Raw genomic sequence first — 7480 nt, forward strand, 5'->3', positions numbered from 1 at the left:
TCCATCCAACATACAAATATGCTCTTGTTTATTCCATCTTTAACCCAAATTTTAATCCCATCTTTGACAATCCTTCCCCTTCCACCAGCTATCACTTCCCTTTGTACTAATGGCAAACTTTTCAAAGAGCAGCCTACAGTAACTATTTCCAGTTTGTGTCCTTGTTTTCTTCCTTACCTCAGCGCCAACAGACCTACTTTTTCTCTACTCCATGAAAAAACATTCTTGTCAAAGTCATCAAAAACCTCTATTGCTAAATCTAAAGATCAATTCTTTGTCCTCATTTTATTTGACCCATGAGCAGCAATTTATCCAACTGATACTGATATTTGATTTTCTTAATTCAGCTTGCAGAATACGACTTTCTTGGATTTTTCTCCCACCTCTTTGGTCACCTCTTCTCAATCAATTTGTCTGCTTCATCCTCTTCTCCCTGACCTCTTAACACTATCATTCCCCCTGAGTTCCATCCTTGAACTTCTCCTTTCTGTCTAGACTCATTTTTATGAGCTCCATCTCACTTTTAAATAATATCTATACTCAAGAACACACAAATTATTGTCTCACTTAAAGTCAAAATGTGAACTTCCAGCCATCTATTTTGCATTTCCCCCAGGATGTTGTGTAGGTAAAATTCTAAGACAGTCTCACCAGATTCCTGGATAAAACTAAATATGATGAATCTCACATTTCGAGTTCTGTCACGTAGTATGGCCCAGTTAGCTTTTAGACATGGAGATATATAGGTGAGCTTGGTTTGATCATATGAACCCTTTAATAAAAGTAGAGTTTTCTCCAGCTACTATCAAGAAAAGAAGTCAGAGATTTAAAGCATGAAAGAAGTTCAGCATGGGGGAAATTTTCTATTATGAAAGCTTGGGGTGGGGGGGGAGCCTATGACACAAGAACCTAAAAGTGACCTCTAATTGCAGAGAGTAGCCCCATTTAACAGGTGTCAAGGAAATAGAGACTTCAGTCCTATAACCACTGCATTCTGCCAATAACATGAATGATTGGACAAGTGGGTTGATGCCAAATACTCCAGACGAGAACTCAGCCTAACTAACAATTTGATTTCAGCCTCATGAAGCCCTTAGCAGAGAATCCAGCTTCAGTTCTGACACACAAAACTGTGAGTTAGTAGATTTTAAGCTACTAAGTTTTTGTAAACTTGCTACACAGAAAACAAAAACAAACTAATGTAAATAATATGAATGTGCAATTGTTACTTCAACCTTAATATCTTGCATTCCATCTAAACCATGAACTCTTTTCCAATAAAATCTGCTCCATTAAGAAAGGACTATAGTAGACATCAATGTAGGGACCCAGATAACGTGAAGAAGAAAGGTAATATGACACCTGCAAAGAACACAATAGTTCTCCAGAATTAGATCCCGATCTGAAAGAAATCTATGAAATGCCAGGAACAAAATTCAAAACAAAATGATTGTAAGGAAACTCAATATGATGCAAGAAAATACTGATAGATAGCTTTAAGAAATTAGGGAATCAATAGGTGACATGAATGAAAAATTCACTAAGGAGCTAGAAATCATTAAAAAGAATCAAATAAAGATTTTGGAAATGAAGATTTCAGTCAATGAAATAAAAAATATGATTGAGAAATTTATCACAGAATAGACCAAGTCAAGGAAAGAAAAGCAGCCTTTTTAAAATTATAAGTAAGATAATGTAACTTTTTTGTTCAAAATACTGCATGAGTCCTCATTTTACTAAGAGTAAGCACTTGCGACAGAGAAGAGAGCATCAGATATGATTCTGCTCTGGAGGACAAGACTTATGAAATAACTCATCATAAAAAAATAAAGAGAAAATAGATGGAAGAAACTCTGTGTGAAACATGGGATGCCATTAAATGATCAAATAGTCATATTTTAAGGATTCCTGAAGTAAACGAGAAGGGAAAAGGCATTGAGAACTGACTAAATGAAACAAGAGTTGTAAATTTCCTAAATCTTGAAACAGACATGGACATCCAGATACAGCAAGCTCAAAAGACCCCAAACAGACTCAACCAAAAAAGATCTTCTCCAAGGCAAATTGTCAAACATTAAGGACAAAGAGGAAATTCTAATGACAGTAAGAGAAAGGTGTTGAATTAAATATAAAAGAAAACCTGTTTGCCTAATAGCAGACTTCTCAGCAGAAACCCTACAGACCAAAAGAAAGTAGGATAATATTTTTAAGGTCTTAAGAGAAAAAAAAATATAACCAAGAATATTATATACATTAAAGACATTCTTTAGAAGTGAAGGAGATAAGCAAAAACAGAGAACTCACCACCACCGTAACAGTCTTACAAGAAATTCTGAAGGGAGTACCGTAATAAATCTCATGAAAACACTTAACACTACCAGCACAGGTATAATCAATAACCAGTCAATAAAATAACAGGTGTTAGTTCTTATCTATCAATACTAATCTTGAATGTAAATGGATTAAATTCCCCAGTCAAAAGATTTGGGTTGGCTGAATAGATAAAAAAAAAAAACCAAGACCCAACTATATGCTTCCCAGAAGAGACTCACTTCACACAAAAGATACACATAGACTGAAAGTGAAGGACTAGAAAAAGATATATCAAGCAAATGGAAACAAAAAATGAGCAGGACTAGCTATATAGTCATGTCAAATATTTTAAACGAAAATTATAAAAAGAGACAAAGAACATTTCCAAATCTGGATTTGTTCTTTCTTGTCTTTTTAGATGGCACTTCCTTCTTTCCAAAACACTTGTGTCCATGCCTGACTCCTCTCTTTCTCTCACAGCCCACATCTATATTTCAGGAAATGCTTGTTGTTGATTCTGCTTTCAAAATATATCCAAGTCTTCAGATTTCTTAGCACCTCCACTGCTACCACTTGTGCAAGCTGTCCAAACTACCTTTGCCATCTCTCATTTAGATTTCTAAAATAGCCTTATTGTTGAACTCTCTTCTGCTCAACATAATAGCCAAAGCAGCCTTTTTAAAATTATAAGTAAGATAATGTAACTTTTTTGTTCAAAATACTGCATGAGTCCTCATTTTACTAAGAGTAAGCACTTGCGACAGAGAAGAGAGCATCAGATATGATTCTGTCTTCAAATCAATTCCAGTCTTGCTACCCATGTTCTGTGTATGGGGGGAGTGGTAAATAAGAAAAAGAGTATTTGCTTAGCAGTTCAAACAAAATGTAATTTATTTCTAAAACCACTGTTATTTTTTTCACTGGGCAAATTCATAAACAAAACTCCATGAAAGAAAAGTTCCTAATGTTCTCAAAATTCTTAGGAAAACAAATGAGAAGCCTGAGTGTTCTTTTCTTTGAAATATTTCATTGGAAACTGTTGTGACTAAGAGAAGAAATTGAAATAGGTCTCTGGCATATCTGCCACTTTTCAGCTATTGGACCTTGGCAAATCAGTCAGCCTCCAAAGGCTTAATTTCCCATTACAGCAATTAGTTAAGCCTACCTACCCAACTCTCAGGACCATTGTGAGAAATACCCGGAAGTCTCAAATTTGGGGAAAATTTACCCACTAAAAGCTCCCTATACATGTATATCCTTATTATTAACAAAAACTATTTAGCAGCCTTGCTCATGTATGAGTAACTTCTCAACACCTCATTACTCCTCTTACAGTCAATGAACTTCCTTACAAACGTACAAAGATGTCTAGACTTATAGACAACCCTTAGGCTTGAGTGCTCAATGCATACTAGGTAAGCAAATAATGAAGAACAAGATATGGCTCATAAATTTTCAGATGTGTCTATTTCCTGAAACTAAAGCAGAAAGGAGAATAGGGACTACTTGGTCAATGCAGACATTCCTTCCTCTGTCACAAGAATCCTATTGCTCAAATGTTACCTAGTATTTCCAGCATGCTTCAGTTTCTGACTCTCTTCAACATCCCCAGACTTGCTTGGGGTGGGGGGCGTCACCCTAAAAATGTAAGCAGAGCAATCATCACTAGAACACATGGAATTGTAGAATTTGTGTAAATGCCTGAGTAATATTGTCAGTGAATTCTCAGTTGTGAGGCATTTCTGGTGTATTGTACTCCCCATCACACAGCTCTTACATGTACGATTTCAACAATATTATGAGAGACATAGGGGAGAAACACAACCACCAGGAGACAAGTCTGAATTACCAAGCAGCAGACATCTTAGAAGGAAGAACTATTCTAACAGTTCCAGGCAGCAATATTTTTTATAATGATAGATCCTACCACATCATAGTAAAACAGAGCAAATTTCCATGAAAATCTTCACTAAGCTTATTTTCTTGTGTCCTTCACTGCTGAGTTTTGTTCACAGTAGTAAGGGCCTTGCAGAATATCTGTGAGACAGAGTCAGCTTTCAGTCTCCAGGGCCCTAAGAGCTGAGTCCTGCAAAGTGAAAAATTTAAATTCAAGGTCATGGCAAAATTTCTCAAGTTCATCGACAGGACTGTGATGGTGCAGGAAGGAAACACAGAAGGTGCATACAGGATTATAACCAGAATCCTCACCATACACACACTTGTTGAGAACACTAAGTGACACCAGTACTATGAGCAGCCTTGTGCAGGAGACAGCAAGAAAGCTATGAAATCTGCCAGAGGACCTACAAGAAGTAAATGACTCAAAAGATCAACTTCTTTATGTGAAATAATTGAACAGATCCATGGCAGAGCTGCTGAGATCTATAGATAGAAGGTCCAATAATGAAAATCTTTATCTTTTTTGCATCTCCACCTCTTTCTTTTCTCTAATCCCATTCCCTGTTATCTTTATCTACAATAAACTCATCACATACCTACAAGAAGGCTTGCATGTATATAGGTAACCCCATTAGCCTTCAGTGGACCCTCTTTTTTACTAAGTGAGAGAGAAGCCGTCTAGAAGTAGTTTAGGAATAGAGTGGGGGTTGCCTGGGCTAGGGGAGAGGGTTCTGCGGAGTTACTGTTTAATAGGTATGAGTTTCAGTTTGCAAAGACAAAAAAGTTCTGAAGATGGGTGTTGATAATGGTGCAAAAAATGAATGCAATGCCACTGAACTGTACACAAAAATAAAGTGGTAAATTTTGTTATGAGTATTTTACTACAATAAAAAATGTTTAAGAGTGTGTGTGAGACATCTCTTTCCCCCCAAGATCACATTCTGTCTTATGGCCCAGCTCCCTGCAGTGAGTGTCTGAAATGGGTGGTATACATCACTTGGCTTCCAGGTGGCTTCAGCTAAAGGGAACCCCAAAAGAAAGATAGTGAGATCTGGGGGTATATGCCTTGGACTCTCACACTGGGAGGTTACCTCAGGCTGCCCCTCTTGAGACCACTCCACCCCTCCCTCTATTATTTCCTCCTTCTAGATTGTAGCAACATGCTCCCCTCACAGTTTCTTCAGACCTAGGGGTTGAAATAGCCCACTATTAGTGGTCTTTATGGCACCATCGTTTGGTGGTTTCCCCACATCCTCACCACCTTTGTAAACAGTTCCTTACTCAACCCTCCTCATCATGTTTTCTGTTCTGCATGTGGCATCGCTTCTTGCCAGGCCCCTGACTAACACATCTGCTGAATGTCCTAATTATTTCATGTCATAATCAAACTCAAGACTTACAAAAGAGAAACTTGGTAGAGAATTCTATCTAACTTTAGCATATCCTATGTATACAAAGTATGTCTTTATATGTTAGTGTATCTTTCAAGTTTCAGCTTAAATGTCCATTCTTGAGATCTGTGCTCCTCAACTCTCGTGTTTCTCATAGCCTCTTACCTTTCTTTCATATTTTTACCACAGTTTGTTACTACAGACATTTGTTTCCTTGTTTAATGCTTGATTTCCAAGAGACCTGAAACTTCATGAAGGCAGTAGTGTTCCCTTTCCTCAGGACTGTGTTCCCTGGCAAGACATTTGGTACATGACAGGCTTCCCCTAAACATGTGGTGAATACGTGGTTGAGTTAAACAGATGAAAGGGAGAGAACAGGCATCTGATTCCTCAAACCTATTCAACTTAAGCACTCCCATCGTGGGCCTGGATTTTCTTCCTTCTTGTTCATTGCCCATCCCAATTCAGTTATACTGTACGTTCTCAAACTTTCAGCAGTCTCTCCTCTCTACCCTTTAGAGTGCCGCTTTACCAAAATAGTGTTAATTTCTAAAATATAGAATATATGGTTTAGATTTATTTTGGATCTCATCAATGCACTTTAAGAAAATCTAAGACTTTGGCCAATGCCATGCATAGTGGGTAAAGCTGCTGCCTACAGTGCTGGCATCCCATATGGGTGCCTGTTCAAATGCCAGCTGCTCCTCTTCCAATCCAGCTCTCTGCTATGGCCTGGGAAAGCAGTAGAAGATGGTCCAAGTGCTTGGGCCCCTGCACCTGCGTGGGAGACCTGGAAGAAGCTCCTGGCTCCTGGCTTCAGATGGGCCCAGCTTCTGGCTGTTGCGGCCATTTGGGGAGTGAACTAGAGGATGAAAGGCCTCTCTGTTTCTCGTCTCTGCATCTCTCTAACTCTGACTTTCAAATAAATAAATAAATCTTAAAAAAAAACAATAAGGAAAGAAAACCTAAGACAGTATGCCCCAAGTCAAAGGCTCTATAACATGACATGACATGCAGCACTGGCATCAGAAATAATGTGTGAGGTCGGTGTTTGGCCTAGCAGTTAAAGAGGCCACTTGGGACACTGCATCCCTTGTTGCAGTGCCTCATTGAAGTTCTGGCTCTGCTCCCCGTTCCAGCTTCTTACTAATGCACACTGTTGGTGGCAACATACAATGACTCAAGTAACTGGGTCATGTTACCCATGTGGGAGACCTGGAATGACTTCCTGTCTCTGGGCCTTGGGCAACCCAGCCTCTGCTGATGAAGGCATTTAGAAAATGAACCAGATGATGGTGGGTAGTTCAGTCTCTTTGTGTCTTCCAGTCTCTCAAATATGATCAACTTTATCTGTTGTGTCTGTCAGTCCTTGAATCTCATTCCAGATCATTCAGCCATATAACAATTTGCTGAAACAAAAATGTCCCTCTGCCACAAATGGTGGAGTTAGAAATGTGCCAGGGGATTCCAACACAATCCCATCAAGGTCGCATGTACCAATGCCATCTCACTAGTCCAAGTGATCGATTTCAGCTCACAACTGATGGCTCTGATAGGTCTAAGAGTCAAAGGGATCACACAAACAAGACAAGTGTCTGCTAATACTAACTGATAGAATCAAAAAGGGAGAGAAGGATCCAGCATGGGAAGCGGGATGCACAGCAGACTCATAGAATGGCAGATGTCCTAGACAACACTCTGGTCTCAGAATCAGCCCTTAAGGCATTCAGATCTGGCTGAAGAGCCCATGAGAGTATTTTAGGCATGGAAAGCCAAGATATCATGGAAAAAAAAAAAAAGACCTAAATGAAAGATATCTGTGAGTGAGATCCCAGTGGAAAGAATGGGGCCATCAAAGAAGGAGGTACCTTTCTCTG

The sequence above is a fragment of the Lepus europaeus genome, chromosome 16 (genome assembly GCF_033115175.1).
Source record: "Lepus europaeus isolate LE1 chromosome 16, mLepTim1.pri, whole genome shotgun sequence".
NCBI lineage: Eukaryota > Metazoa > Chordata > Mammalia > Lagomorpha > Leporidae > Lepus > Lepus europaeus.